The sequence below is a fragment of the Herpailurus yagouaroundi genome, unplaced genomic scaffold, assembly GCF_014898765.1.
Source record: "Herpailurus yagouaroundi ecotype Mexico unplaced genomic scaffold, PumYag 160, whole genome shotgun sequence".
NCBI lineage: Eukaryota > Metazoa > Chordata > Mammalia > Carnivora > Felidae > Herpailurus > Herpailurus yagouaroundi.
The window spans coordinates 46,739,627-46,750,542 of record NW_024412401.1 but is presented as its reverse complement, the minus strand read 5'-3'; the positions used below and the strand labels follow the sequence as shown (position 1 = coordinate 46,750,542).

The window sequence follows — 10,916 nt, the reverse complement described above, 5'->3', positions numbered from 1 at the left end:
CCTGCCGCCTGACTGCACCACTTCTCCAAGATCAACAACCCGGCCTGTGGGTAAATCTCAACTGCCACCCCAGCCCCCAGACTTCAGGCTCAACCTAGTCTCTTGGGGACTCAAGGATGACACCTAGGTGTGTGGTGAAGCTGAGATTTTGGAGATAAAAAGTGACTGTGGGGAAAAACTCAGTGAACAAGTCAGTGACAGAGTCCCATTTTCTGGGTCTGCTTTGGAGGCGGGTCAGTCTGATCTGTGCGGTTCATCTTACAGGGCAGAGCTTGGGGGGGGGGGCACAAAGTCCTACCTTCTACCTACCGGACGTAACTTTCAAACATAAATATATGTGTGCTTGTACTGCCCAAGCACATGCACTAGTGTTCGTGTGTGCAAACACACATGTTCATCTCTGTTGGCATAAAATACGACCGGCAGCGATGTAGAGCTAGGGTCTACACAGACACATCAAGTGTAAGTGTCCAGTGCCAGGCGGGAGGATGCACTTGTAAACGGGTAAATTGCATGTTATACATGCAATTGCATGTTCAGACAATACTACCTAAATCACTGCGTGCGCTTCTCCGAGGCCACGTTTTGCGTATTTGAAAAAACTCCTTAAGTTACAAGTATGTGTGTACACGCTGCACATGCACAGATGCCCCAATGCGACGGAAGGACCATCAACCCAAAGACTCGCGCGTGCGCGAGTGTTCACACGGACGTGTGCCTTGGCGCCTGCACACGGCCCGCGCCCAGGCACGCGGACGCCTACACGTATACACAGGCATGTTTTACCGACGCATCTGGGGCACTTTCTTTCAAAGAAAGTAAGGAATGAAAACCTAATCTGGGAGTCACCGGGGTTCATCTGGAGGTCGCCCAAAGGGTAGAAAAAATTGTAACAACGCTGGAGAGGGTGTCCTTGGTGCAGCTCCGCGCCCAGGCTAGATGGATACAATACGCTTTCGAGAATTCTAGGGGCTGCTTTAGGAGGAGGGGGGCGGGTGGGGGAGGAGGAGCACTCGGCAACTCTTGCCGAGGGCTTCTCAAGAAACTGGGAAACGCACCCTGCGGCTCCTCACTCCCCCCCACCCTCACAAATGTAAGTACACGATTTTATCGCCTGTCCGACCTGCAGCCCACGCCCATCCCTGACCGACCCCAAATTCCCTGGCAGTCAAGATTCCCGCCGGTGCGCCCGCTTAAGCATCCCTAGGTGTCAGGCTGGGACGCGCCCGGGTCCGCTAGAGACTCAAAAGCATCTCCCGCCGCGGGGCGGGATCTGGGTGCCCTAGTAGCCCTGGGCTCAGAGGCGGGTAACTTTGCTAATCTCCCCCAGCGGCGGGGCGGGGGTGGGGGGTGGGGGGGACGTCGCACAACCGCTGAGCCCTGTCCGTGAAGACTAAACAAGGAAAGGAACAGGCTGTAAACACACATCCTGACACGTGAGTGACATTTACACGGTGCGAGAAGCCGCAGCCGAGGGGAAGGCAGGGGGTAGGGGGAGCAGGTAAAAGTAATATTCCGAGGCGTCGGAAACGGCGGCCCCTCGACGCCCCTCCCCCAGATAGGGAAAAAGAATCCCGAAATCCCCAGAACCTGCCTTTTGTGGGAGGTGACAGGTGAACGGATTCAGGTCTGGCTACTCACGCCGCTGCCTACCTCCCCACCATCTGCTTCCTCGCAGACAAGCAGACCCGGCGCATAATGAGGTAGCAGCCTCCAGCCGGCCACCGTGACTAACTCAGAACAAAAGCGCTCCCTCCACGCCTCTTCCAACAAAGGGGCCACCAGCCCCGGCGCTCCCCGAAGGCTGCGGGGCTCCCGGCTGCCGGCTGCGGAGCTGCCGCGCGCAAACTTCCCGGGGCTCCCGGGGCTGCCGGCGCCACGGAGCCTGGGCCGCGGAGGGAGGAAGCACATGCGGCCCAGAGAAAGTGAGGCCGGGCGGGGCGGGGGACGAGGGGGTGGGATCCGGGGAGCCGCGGAAAGAGGGTGATTGATCAGTGCGCTGTTCCCGGCGCTCGGTCCCGTTATTAGAGGCGGCCAAAGCAGGGCCACGCAATAACCTCCGAATCGCCAACTAATTGACGCTGCAGGCAACTACTTCATTGTGCGCGCTGGTTTTATGTCTTCATAGCCGGTGATTGACAAGGTGTAATTAGTCATCTCACTCGGTGATAAACATGGGCACCCTCCTCCCGCGGCATCAGGCCGTGTGTACCAGCAGAGGAAGCGATAGTTGACGCTGATATACCATTAAATCAAAATGAAGACGTTCAGAAGTGTGTGTTTGCTGTGACGCTCTGATGGTTTATTTCTCAAATACGGCACCAACAGATTTACTTGATTTGCAAGTTAACTACAACATTAACTGGTTTTATTTATTTTGCCTCTTCCTTCCTCTTCCTAGGCAGGGATGTTGCTCTTGGAGAATGTGAAGACAGTTTGCTTCTTGACAAGCGAGCGAGCGGGCGCCCAGATTTTTGCAGCCTCTCCGAGAGTCTCCCCCGAGGGAAAGGCAGGCAGAGAAATCGCCGGATTTGGGAGTCAGTAGGGAAGGATTCCGCGCGGAGGGAGCCGCCCTCCTTGGCCCCAGACCGGCTGCCTAGGGCCCCCCCTTTGGGCACTGCCAGTGGATGACCTGAAACTCTGAGGATGGTCTTGGGGATTGGGGTCGGGGAAGCCTCTCGGATAATAACTGCAAATAGAAAAAGAGGCAAAAACAATTTCTTCTCTGCCTTCAAGCAGAAAGGACTGTGTTCTTAAAGCCGCTGGTTGCAGTCACAAGGCCAGTTGCCTGCCTCCGTTGCCTGCGTAAAGTGTAATGTCGCCGCTTTTTCCAGTAGCACCATTCAACAAATTATATTCCTTGCTCCCGGGAGTGGGTCCTGCTTAGGGGAGTGTGTGTGTGTGTGTGTGTGTGTGTGTGTGTGTGTGTGTGTGTGTCCCTCTACAGTGAGGCTGCTACTAGAAGTGCTGGTTACTCCTTCCAGAAACCTGAAGGTTTAAATTTTAAAAGAAGAGAGAGCATTGCTCCCTGGGATTGCTATAGTCTATCTTGACCCTAATTCTGGTTAGAGAATGGCAGGGACTGAACAAAGCCACCAACATCTGAAAGTCCACTTCGAAGGTATCACACTAGCCCCCAGGATCCGCCCCCCCCACCCCCGCCGCCCTCCAGTGGGGTAGGCTTCCTGCACTTTCCCCTTTCTAACCTCTGTCTCCTGTTTATACAGCACAGGGATTAATGGTGGTTCTTTGCCACTGCGCAGGAATGTGGGGTTGTGGACATCTTCAAGAAAAGATGGGGTGAGGCCAAGTCACAGGGATGGCAGAAAAGCCCCGTATCTTCAACAAGGATTCCCCCCTCCCTTCCCAGGCCTGTGGGCCTCCTTCAGCAAAGAGGGGGAGTGTTTTATATTGATGTGAGAGGCTGTCAGTCAGCAGCAAATCAGCTCAGGCATGGCTACCTCTTTATGAAATCAGCTCATTGCCTTGGTCACACCTTAGAGAAAATCCGGTGGTCGCCGCTCTCGATAATAAAAACTGGTGGGGCCTTAGTTGTCTCCAAGAAGAACCTCATGTCTGTGGACAGATAAATGCCCATCTCAGGCAGAGAAAGCCCAATTCTTCCTTCCCTTCTCCCTGCAGCGATCTGAACAATTCTGAAACCGCCTCCCTGGGCGTCAGCTGAGCAGGTTGGGGAACTAACCAGGGCCCTCTCTCTAGGGCCCTGTTAAATGCACAGAACTTAAAATGAAACACGAAGTGTGAATTTCAGGTTTGAACATGATGCATCAGGATACGTGGAGGCTGGCAGCCCCTTTCCTCCCTCCTGCATTTCGGTAGCAGGTATTAATATTGTATTAAATGTTATGAGGAAGTAAGGGCTGCGGAGAGGAATATGCTCAGATGCAATTTTGTCAAGGTTTTTATCTGTGATTATGATTCCAGATGTAGAAACTCCCGGAGGAGGGAAATGAGGGGCTGCTGGCGTGTGACATGTGTTTTAAGGTGTTTGGCAGTGTTTCTCAAAGTGGTGACAAAATGTTCAATTTTATTACAGCGAATCGGTAAAAAAAAAAAAAATATGAATACTAGGTCAGAGACGGTTCACCCCAGCAAACGGATTTACCCTTATTGATTTGGGTGGGGAAAGTTTGTATCTGGGTCCTGCTTAAATCACATTGTCAACAATGTAAATCTGTCATATCAGATTATTCTTAAAGAACACTTGTAACAAAATACACAATAGCTGATTGTATCTCCCCCACCTACTAATTTCCATGCAAAGATGTAGATTGCCCTGGGCTGGGGCACACATACACACACACACACAGTAAATATTGCAACAAGATGGTCAATTTTTTTTTTTTCAGCCGGTATAACTACAGCCATTCCTTGAGGGTAATTTCTTTTTAATCTAACCCAGAATACGACCCAGTCCTAGAGGGGCCATTTTGCTAATCTCACTGCCTTTTAGGTTGAAACACAAATAAACGGCAATAAATTTCTTCACACAGGGAACCACGTTTTGCTGAAAGGAAAATCAGGAAGACTTTGTGTGAAAAAAAGGGGGATGGGGGAGGAAGAAGCTGAACTCTCGACTAGCTGGCAACTCTTGTATCTACATGCATGCCCTGGAGACTGGGAGTACTTCCCACCACAGTCTTTTTTAATTTAGAGGCATCTCTGCCATCCCTCTCTGACAGCAGGATACCCCTAAACTCTTTCTAAGCGAAGGTTTCCCCATAAACATTTTATGAGCTTTACATACACTAATCGACACGGGTGCCCAGCCAGCACTGACCATACCAGGGAATGGGTTTGGTAAACATTTCCAGAGAACAAAAAGAGGGGTTTTTGGCTAAAGATGCTGGATCTGGCTCCTCCTTGGGTCCCCAATCATAGGATGAGAGTCTCTACACACTCGCTGTAGGCATTGTTGTACAGATCACCCTGTGTCTAGCAGACCCAGTACGTTTCTCAGCCCAGTTCACGAAGAAACCCACACATAGCGCCAGCGTCTACTTAATTTAGGCTAAAGAATGTTGATTTTGGCTTCCCAGCCACTGGCACTATTTTACCATCACAAAACATTCTAGGCTCCTAGAAGAAATTGCACCTTCCTTCGAGGTAAGAAGGTTCCTCTTCTGTGAGGTGATGTAGGATGTACATTTCTGAGGGGAGCAGTAAGGTTGCAGGAAGGGAAAACGCTCACTGTGGCCAACATCTCTCACCCTGAACTTCTGGCAGAACCTTCCCCCTACCCCGGCCCAACTTGCCACTGGACCCATTAGCAAATCTCTACTGCTACTTGGGAAGCTGGCATTGTCTCTCTAGGTGAGGAACAGTCATTTCCCACATGCTTCAGCTGAAGCCCAGCCCCTCATGCCTTCCCCCCCCCATTTTTATTCTTCCATTAATTAAAACAACTAATGTCCCATCGATTATCTTTGCGTGAATGAAAATCATTATGGGCCCTTGCAGGTATACCGGAAATTCTGTTTGCTTAAGTATTCACACTTTGATTTCCAATAGACTCATTTTCTCAGGCATAAAGAAATTCAAACAAAACAAAACAAAAACAAAATCTCCTGACACTTTGCAATAACGCAGGAAGACTAGTAGTAACGAGCTTGTGCTGATCTCTTACTAGAAGTGTTCAGATGGCCCCCGTTTTAGAGCTGAATTCTACTACCTGGTAAAGGATTCTTTCTAGACAGTTAAGGCAAACATTGATAGGTCATCAGACACAAGTTTTGAATTTGTGCTTGTGTTGAGTCAGATGAGCTGATCCAAATTCACTTTTACATTACTGTGCTAGTCCTCGAAAGTAAAAAAAAAAAAAAAAAAAAAAGGCAGGGGACAATCAGCTCTATTTGGAATTTCTCAGCTACTTGGCCATTTCAGCTTGGATCTCCATTTCTGGGGGCTGCCATAATTAGAGCCATCTATTTTGCATTTACTTCTCTTTGCAAGCACTACATTATTCACTCTTTCCTGTGCTTATTAAACAGTGCCACCTGCACCAAATTCAACAAAGCTCTTCCATCAGTCAACCCAGCTAAGGATCCCGGACCATATATTATCATTAATTGAGGCTCAATTGAATAGTTGACGATAGAGGCATGAGTAAAAGCAACACATTTTCTAGGACCTGTTTATAAAAATATTTTAAGCAAAAAGCAAAAAAACAAAAAACCCCCACACATTTATTCTCCAAATTGTTATCTTTTATAAACTCATTTCATTCTCTCTGTACAGTAATTCAAGTAGCAATTAGCAAGTCTTTTAATTAATGAACTATTCCCTGTAAGTCACCAAGGTGCCTCCAGTACAAATGTCCTCCTTCACAAGGTACTAGCAAATGCAGTCAATATTTTGTCACCCAAAGCCTTCGAAGCTGACCGCCTCGATTGTCCTAAAGCTATAAAAAGGATCTGAAGACTCAGAGACAAGGCTGGGAAGCAGAAGACAATTTTCAGTAAACCAACCATGGATAGTCTGAATCCAGAGAAGGAGTGGCAGAAGGAAGGGGACCATCAGAGAGGAGAGGCAGAAAATGAATGTAGGTAGGTATCAGTGGTTAAAGAAAGACACAGAAAGTTTTGTGCAGAGATGGGACCACCTCGGCTCCAGCTATGTTATAACAAACTCTCCATCTAAATGCTGATGATTTACACATTTTTAAGAGCCTCAAACCTCACTATGCCTTGTTCTTTAAAAAGCGTCCTGCTTTGTTCAAAATACTGCTTATCTTTGGCATTGTCAACAGCTCTGCATCTGGGAGAGATTAATTAAGTGATAGGTCAGACACAATGAGGTGAAAGGGCATGTCCACCCAATCAGGACTGATTCATCCATTTCTTGGTGGATCAACTTTTTTGAGGGATGCCAATTTCAGTTCTATTTCCAGGGAGGATTTATCAATAGGAATGCCTGAGCTCCCCCCGTGAGCGGCTCTTAGCTGGAAAAGATTTTTCTGCAGATAGAGAAATCTAAAATCTACACTCTGTCTTTTTAAGATGTGAAACCAAAACCTAACTATAAATTGTATGCTTAAGTTTCACTGATCTGGGTGAAGGCTGATTTTCTCGAACATGATCCTTCTATAAAATAGCTAATTGGATGATTGCAAATAAGATTGCCAAGCAACTCAATCAAAAAAATGAAAAGTTTGCTCTCTCTCCTCCCCCTTCCCAACTATTTCTTATTACCCCTTCCTTCCAAAGTCCACTTTTAACTTCTAGAAGGCAAAAGGAGAGAAAGAGATGTGAAAGAGAGTAGGAGAGGAGGCGAGAGGGGAAAAGAATGAAAGGGAAAGGTTTTCTAGATGTCGACTGATTTTTTTTAGACCAATTAGAGGTTATCTTTAAATCTCTATCCCTCCACCCCTTCCACACCTTTCTAAATAGATCTTTAGATTAGCGAGAAATTAGTTAATTGGAAAGGACTTGTGGCCAGTTCACCCTGTTCCTAACCAAAAAGGTCTTAAGGACCTTAGACTCCACTCCCAGAAATGACACCTTCTCCATCTCTTTAATAGCACATCAGTCTGGAGCAAAATTGTGGCTACCAGTGTGTGTGTGTGTGTGTGTGTGTGTGTGTGTGTGTGTGTGTGTGAGAGAGAGAGAGAGAGAGAGAGAGAGAGAGAGAGAAACCGAGACAGAGAGAAGGAAGTATACTCCCAGTCTGTGAATAAGCCTCAAATAAAGTGACTGTTTTGGGTAGACTCCCCCAAAAACACTTGGAATATCGTTACCCTATTTGTGAACACCGTTTCAAATGAAGTTCACATTTTCCAAAGCACTTGGTGGTGGTGGTGGGGGGGCAGTTAAACAATGGTTTGTGTTTTTTGTAACTGACCAGCTATTTCTACTTCTCCAAAGAAATGCAGAATGCCAGTTTTTGTAACTATCCAATTCTTTAAATCATCTGGGATCCATCTATATTTATAAAACCGAGCAGAAATACTTAACAGCCTGATCAATAAGCCATTGACCGTCAGTGAACCCCACACCCTAACATGCACAGCTTGATCATGTATATTTGATCATCAAAAAATTCAAAGCATCTTGCAGCACTGTATCAAGCTTCCCATAAAATAGCCTGCCTTTTTCTGTGGTCTTGAAAAGAGTGTGAGCTTCTCTCTTCTGCATTCATCTATCTATCTATCCATCTATTTACTCACACACACACACACACACACACACACACACACACGCCCCTCCCTTCTGGAGAATTTATTGCTCATATATTTGATGAAGAACAAGGTAATTAACTGCGAGGCTGTACATCTGGGTGGCACTTCATATCCATTGCAATAATAAAACACTTTTTTCCCATTTTAGCAGAAGAAAGGCTAGTCCTGCCCACAGATTCAGAGGACCCCAGAGTCTCCGTCTGCAAAGCCTCCTTGTTATAAATCCTGCCTCCCTCTTAAGTGATGGCACGCACAATTGCACCAAGGGGCACTAAGTTTATCTGTGCAAAAGCATCATTGGGGAAGCTTGTCCCTTCTCAGACCTCCAGCATCAGCTTGTGAGGGTTTGAAATAGACGTGGCTGGCTCCTCTATCCTCAGTCTGCTTGGCAGCAAACAGGGACAAGAGTCCAAAGGGTCTGTCTTGCAAAGGGCCACAAGTAGAAGAGGTGTATTTTGGGATCTCAAGAGCTGATGTCCTGAGCATGTGCCAGTAACCTCCAGTACCCCCAAAAAGGACCTAGCCCTGCAGACTCTTCTGATATTCAGGGGTCAGAAGGCTGGTTCTAAGTTTCTCCATAAGGTATGCCCGATCTGTCCAAGCTGCTCCAAGGGTCCAGCCCAGGAATACCAGCTGGCAAGCCTGCTCCAAGGCTACAGCACAGTCATCTAACCCCAGCTCCAGAGATCACCCTCACCCCCCTCTCCCAGCCAGTGAAACATATTACCTGCAGAACCTCCCATTTCGGGAGTCCCCTGCTCTGTATTCCGAACCGTGCCCGGGACAAATTTCTTGGGGCCCTTCCTTCTAAAAGCAGCAGCATCTGGGCTGAGGCTCCCTCCTTTATATGGGGGGGGGGGGAGACTTCATATGATAATACGTGTAATATGATATGGAATGACAGAATGCATGACAGTTGCCCATAATACGGAGAAGTCAGTCAAAGGACAGAGGGGACATTTGGATAATTACCATCCATTGGCTAGTCAATCACGCGAACAGAGAGAAACTGCACAAAACCCACAATGGAGTTGGGAAACAAAAGAGACCCGAGCCAGACTCAGGATTAACCGGTCTAAAGCGATCTAAATGCTTTTGTATCTGAAGAACTGAGGCTCCCCGGTTACCCCCCCTTCCCAATCCCAGGGAACTAATTGCGGGGATCAGAGTTAAAGCTCTCTCTCTCCTTTCCCCATTCTCTTTGTAGACTGCTCACCACGCAGAAAAAAAAAAAATGATTTCTCTCTCTGTGTTCATTAAACTATTTTAAAGTTAAAGGGATGGGGGAGGGAGGGAGGCTCGATGTGGCCCCTCAGCCCAGAGGCTGGGATTCTTCAGCCTTGGAAGGGGCTGGGACAGTCTCCTTGCCCTCAATTCTTTGTTTCTGGGTAAAGTCTTCCCTCCCTGCCCCTGGAAACAAATGCCCGGTTCACTGGGGAAGCTGCCCTTTGCCTGGAGGCTAACATGGATGGCTGGTACCCTGCTTTGGGTGATGAGTCCCCATAACTGGCCCCTGCACCGGAAAAACACAAGGTCCAACCCCTGGCCGAAACCTCAAATTGAGTCGGCACACTCAGAATTAAGTGGGCTAAAAAGGTGACAGACAAGGGGATCTAGGCTTCAAAATGGGAGAGTGGGACAGAAGACGGTTGTAAATTGTAAGGAGAGAGAACTTCCTTATACACTGGGGAGTGAGAAAGAGGAAGAAAATCCTAAATCGGAGCAGGGAGAGAATACGCTTAATTGGGGAAAGAAACGAGAAGAGTCTCTTTCTGCCGGAGACAGAGAGAGGCAAAGAGTTGAATCCTCAAAAGAGACACAGGAAAATGGTCCCATAAATTTTTAGAGACACAGAGATGAAGGCGAGAGAGGATGAGGATTCCTTGAAAGATAAACGACAAGAACAGAGATCTCTGTCCCCGAGAGCAAGACCCCCCCCCCCCCCCCCCACCCCCTCGCCCCCGATCCCAGGACGGAAGGACGGGTAACTACCTCACCCATTTCCCACCAGGTCCTCCCTGTGCAATTCTAACTCGCCCAAAGCCCTCCCGGCCCCGGCGGGGCTCTCGCGCGTCCCCGGCTCGGTGGCAGAGGTAGCTCCGGGTCAGAGTCCGCGGGTGCCCTCTGGGCCCCTGCGCGCGCCGCCCCCACCCCCACCCCCACCCCCGCGCAGCCCCCAGACTCCTGGGGCGAGCCTCGGCGCCTCCTTACCTTTCCGAGTCCTCCGCAGCGGGTGTGGCCGGCTCTGCGGGCGGCCCCGGGCCGGGGCCGGGGGGCAGGGGGCGGGAGCGCCGGGCTGGGGGGGAGCGGCAGGGTGAGAGCTGGGGGGGGCTGGCACGGTGCCCAGGGGGGGCGACGGGGCAGTTGGCAGCCCCGGGGCGTGGGGACGAGCCCGGCCCAGCCGGAGGAGGTGCGAGATGGGGGAGGCCGAGGAGGGTCGCCGGGGCCCGGGCCGGGGGGCGGGGGGCTCCAGCCTGCGGGACCGGCCCGGGAGCCGGCCGAGGCGCCGGGGAGGGAGGCCCGGCGCCCGGGCGGCCGAGGACCGGGCGCGCGGATCAGAGGGGCTGTTTTGTCGCCTCGGCTGACAAATCAATCAGGGCCCGCCGAGCCGGGGGACTGGCACCGTGTCTGCGGCGCTCTCGGCTCCCCGGCCGGCCCCGCGCCGCCAGCTGCCGGCCGCCTCGAGTGGGCGCGGGCCGCGCGTCTCCGGCTGGGTTGC

At 50.1% G+C, this 10,916-nt stretch overlaps 1 long non-coding RNA gene across 2 annotated transcripts; it reads left to right on the top strand.

The window, feature by feature from the left end:
- Positions 1-322: 322 nt before the first annotated feature.
- On the top strand, positions 323-2,775 carry LOC121034968 (uncharacterized). Of its 2 annotated transcripts, none has more exons than XR_005792699.1 (2): positions 323-1,436; positions 2,402-2,775. It is a non-coding gene; the product is annotated as an uncharacterized LOC121034968 (long non-coding RNA). The 2 variants fall into 2 exon arrangements; XR_005792700.1 differs by lacking the exon at positions 323-1,436 and adding an exon at positions 1,599-1,925.
- Positions 2,776-10,916: the final 8,141 nt, after the last annotated feature.